The sequence below is a fragment of the Tupaia chinensis genome, unplaced genomic scaffold, assembly GCF_000334495.1.
Source record: "Tupaia chinensis unplaced genomic scaffold, TupChi_1.0 Scaffold144048_1, whole genome shotgun sequence".
Classification (NCBI taxonomy): Eukaryota; Metazoa; Chordata; class Mammalia; order Scandentia; family Tupaiidae; genus Tupaia; species Tupaia belangeri.
Genome location: NW_006203900.1, coordinates 7322 through 12274, shown reverse-complemented (window position 1 = coordinate 12274; position 4953 = coordinate 7322).

Below are 4953 nucleotides of genomic sequence, written 5' to 3'. Positions count from 1 at the left end.
TGGGGATCAATTAGCAGAGAAACAGGAATGGCTAAGACTTGATGATGTAGGTTCTGATTATAAGCATAGAAACTCATCCTTCTGTCTTCCAAAGTAGTACGTGAGGGGATTTTTATGAAATGTCTTTTTTAGCTTCCAGTGGACCAAGGTAATAAGATGAAAGATGTTTTAACAAAGCAATAGATAACAAACAGATTAACACTTCACAAGAGATGGTGAAGTCATTTTCTGACTTGAAAATAAGCAGAGTCAGTAGTGGGAGAAGTAAGGGACCAGTGCTCCAAATACTCCTCATGATTTTCTTCTCATGAATTTTTTCAGAGAAAGTAGACATTGTCATGTCAGAGAGAACATTTTGACTAGAGCAAAGACCTATGGACAGTGACATGACCTCTCAGCAGACTGACAGCACATGTGAACACAGGTGGGTGCTTAGACTTCTTAGATACTTCATGGGACTGAACAAGCACTGATGTCCCTGTAGAGCTACATCCTTCACAGACAGGAGCTCCAAGACGTCAGCCAAGGTGAGTTGCAGTGATGTTATTGCACTGAGTTGACCTTGGATGGCTCCAATCCAGGGGGATATTTGGAGATGCAATTTTCCTTTTATACAGAATCCTTTCACCACACAGAGAATAGGCCATTACATACCAAATTGGAAAAGGCAAGAGTGAACTTAGAACATAAAGGAGGAACTGTGAACCTGGTACAAATCTATAACATGCTATTCTCAGGTGGTGTGACCTAAATTGAGGTGCTTAATTAATCTAAGCTGACAACCTTGGTGGTCAGGTTATAGAATGGATGAGAGATGGACTTTTGCTTAATTAATCTAAGCTGACAACCTTGGTGCTCAGGTTATAGAAGGGATGAGATGGACTTTAATGAGGATGTAGCCTGTGCTGAACACACACACTTCCTTCCTCATAGCTGTCCTGGGGAGTGGTCGGGGCTGGGGGAGCTGAGAGTGAGAGACAAATTGCTTATAAGTCTTGGGCTATCATTCTAAGAATTGCAGAAGCATGATAATTTATAACTTTCCTAAAATAAGTTCAAGAACCTGTGCTTGCTGTACTAACTAAGCATGATAATTTATAACTTTTCTAAAATAAGTTCAAGACCCTGTGCTGGCTGTACTAACTTACATTAGAGTCTGTAAATTTAGTGGTCTTCTCTTCACATTCTATAAATTTCAGCAATATATCTCTTAGGATGACCAAGGAAAACACTGTTTTTAGACTAACATTGTTATCACAGGAACAATATTTTCTAAGTTTTAGTGCAATTAAGAGGGTGGTGTTTTATGTACATTTGGTGCATTTTTAACACACTTTACCTAATAAAGAAAGTCATTGCATATCATTGGAAATAACCCCAAAGCTCCAACTCGAATCTAATAAATCCTAAACATTTCACGTCCCAGATTTGCAGAATTGAGATTGTGTTTTTCCCCATCATGTGACTACGTGCTAATTTCAACTTAGGAAATTAAATACAATATTTGTACTGACTACATTCTTTCTGATAGTCTGAGCTTTGATCCATGCAGCAGAGAGCTGAAAGGCAAACACATGTCTCCCTCCTAAATGACTGACCCTGGGATATGTGAACTTAGAGTTGGCTCTTCAGGGCTCATTCTTGATTACTCATGAAACACCCCCTAGGAGGCCTGCTGTTTCCTTTCTTCCCTCAGATTTAAACCTGAGTAACCAAAAAATAAAATACCCTATGAGACTCCTCTCTTCTCCTGCCAGGATATTTACACTAAAGAGCAATTTCTGAACATATGTGGCCATATTCTATTAACTTTAATACTGATTTGACAGTTCTATTAACTTTAATACTGATTTTACTACAGTAAAATTCATTTCACTGGGGAGATATATTAAAAGCCTACCATGCTGTAGTTGCTGTGTGGGGCATAAAGGCAGGAGGACTAGCCTGGCACCACCCCATCCCAAATGGATGACCAAATGTTCTCATGTGCCAGGCCTCAGTGGGTACCCAGATGCATGAATTTCTTTGGAAATGAGAAGAGTCCTGGTGGCTTTGAGTCCTTCAACAAGTCTCTTCCAGACACTCCTCTGTGAGACCCTCACTCACTTGGAGCATCCTGTGTGAGTTCCCAAGACACAGCTGAGATCACGCCACACTCCCCTGCTTCTCATGTCATTCAGGAAAAAGTCACAATGTTATTTTGTACAAAAATGCCCTTTATGCCCTCTACTCAGAACACTCTTCTTCTCATCTCCATTGCCTGCTCACCTAGGTGGGCTTTCCCTGCAGCCCTCCTCCTGTGAATATTTTCTGAGGGAATGAGTGTATCATAATGCTGGTAAGCAAGCCTGTCTGTGACCCTCTCTCTCGTCCCCTACAAGAATACACAGTATAACTTCTTATTGTTGTCAATGAAGCAGTTATAAAAATCAGATATTAAGCTATGAAAATATTTATCAATTAGACAGCCAGAAAAATGCACTCCCATGTTTTCATGTCATACACTTTTTCAGAATTCTATTAATAAAGTTATGTGAAGTAACAATTGATTATTTAGTGAAATTTGAATTACTGCAAGAAACTGTTAAATGCTGTTTTTTAACTACTGAAAAAAATCAATAACCAAAGACCAACTGAGGGCATAATGATTATGTCTCTGTACTCCCACATGATTAAGTGTGGTTCGAGGCCCTCTCTCTAGTCTTTCTATGCTTTGACCTGAGCTATTTGAGTTGAATGAGATATGATATATATAGTAAGGAATTTACTAAAGAGTGACCCAATTAGGAATATTGAAATGACTAGAAAGTAGAAGTAGCTACACTGGCTTAAAACTCTCTCTTCAGTGAGCACTAGCCCTATGTGAAAAATCTCTCCCCCTACCAAGAAAATAAATTACTCAAGATGACTTACATATCTATACAAGAATGTGGAAGCACCATGTCCTGAGACAGAAGAGTACACACATGTGGGGAATCTTACACTGAGACCAAGCGAAGGAAGGAGACAAACACCGAAATGTAAGAAATGTCAGTCACATTCTGTGCACCTTTGGGGACGGCGTGGAATAAACAAGCAGATTTTTAGTATCAGAGTCACGAAGAGAAAACAAAATAACCCATTCCTCCTTCTGCTGTCCCCCATCATTAGCCATATTTGAGAAATCTGTTCCTCAGATCATAAATATGACTTTTATATTTGAAAAATTACATTTATAGAATTATTTTAATTCTATATCAATTTACTTATTCTAAATTATTAAAATTTCACTTTTAAATTTTATTTTGCTATATGTAAAGAGAGAGTATATATATATATATACACATATATATATATACACACACATGTATAGTGTATGTATACAGACACACATATATGTATATACATGTATGTACATATTGATATGTGTGTATTCTACATGCTTCTGTTATATTCTTATTCTCATAATAGTTATTCCAGACAAATATGAAAGGCAGAAAGAAAAAGTTTAAAATGTGAACTTTACCATGTATACGTTACTTTACAATGTGTAATGAAAACCATAAATTTGTATCTGAAAATGTATGCACTCAATTTCAAGTTCTATAGGACTTCTGTAGCTGCTGGTTCACATGTGCCTGTTTTCTTATTTCCTTCCCCCATAGTGTTCACACACACACATACCAGAGAGAGGTAGGCAGAAACCGAACGTCACTCCCAAGAGATATATGGCCATGCTACAATTCCTTCCCCTTCACTCTCCTCCTGGAATTTTTGGGATGCACACAAGCTGGCATATTCTCAAGTCACCGGTTCAGAACTAGAACTGTGGTAGGCCACATGGGATCCGGTGCTTTAACCACCACACTACCTGCTGGCTCACATCACTCCCAAGAGATATATGGCCATGCTACAAATCCTTCCCCTTCACTCTTCTCCTGGGATTTTGGGGATGCACACAAAGTGGCATATTCTCAAGAAACTGGTTCAGAACTAGAACTGTGGTAGGCCACATGGGATCTGGTGCTTTAACCACCACATTACCTGCTGCCTCACACCTGTTCCTATTGTAAATGTGCTTTATCAAATTGGTACCTTAGGAATGCAGGGATTCCTGCCTTCTTCATTGGCTGTGACTGGTCCATCACTCATGAGTGAGTCAAGCAAGAGTTATTCAGGAAGGGATGTTTTAGTTTTCTCATCTTTGCTAGCTATGGTGCTAGAAAAAGGTTAGTAGATACAGAATGAGTTCTATAGCACTATAGCAAAACAGAGGAACTATAGTTGGAGACAATCCAATGATTATTTTAAAATAGCTAGAAAAAAGGATATTGAATATATAAAAGTAATGATAAATGTTTGAGGTGGTGGACCTTTTTTTACTGCTCTGCTTAGATCATTACACATTGTATTCATACATTCAAATTGCACTGGTCCCTAAATATATACAACTCTAACAATCATCTTTGCTAGCTATGGTGCTAAAAAAGGTTAGTAGATACAGAATGAGTTCTATAGTACGATAGCAAAACAGAGGAACTATAATTGAAGACAATCCAATGATTATTTAAAAACAGCTAGAAAAAAGGACATTGAATATTTAAAAGTAATGATAAATGTTTGAGGTGGGGGACTTTTTTACTGCTCTGCTTAGATCATTGCCCTATAGCGAAAACCTCTCAAAAAAAAAAATTGCACTGCTCCCTAAATATATACAACTCTAACATGTCAATTAAATATTAAAATACTAAAGATAGGACTGAGAAGTTTCTAAGGGGCAATCAAAAATGGACAATTCAGTTCAACTACTAAAATTAATTCAGCAAAAGCTGCACTGTTGGAGAAAAATCAATGTATTTAAAAAAAAAAAAACAGTAAAGTCACCTCCTTTTTCTTCCGTTTGTTTTATTTCATGTTTTGTGCATTGTTTTTGTTTTTATTTTTCTTTCAAGGAAGTCAGAGCCTTAAGTTTTC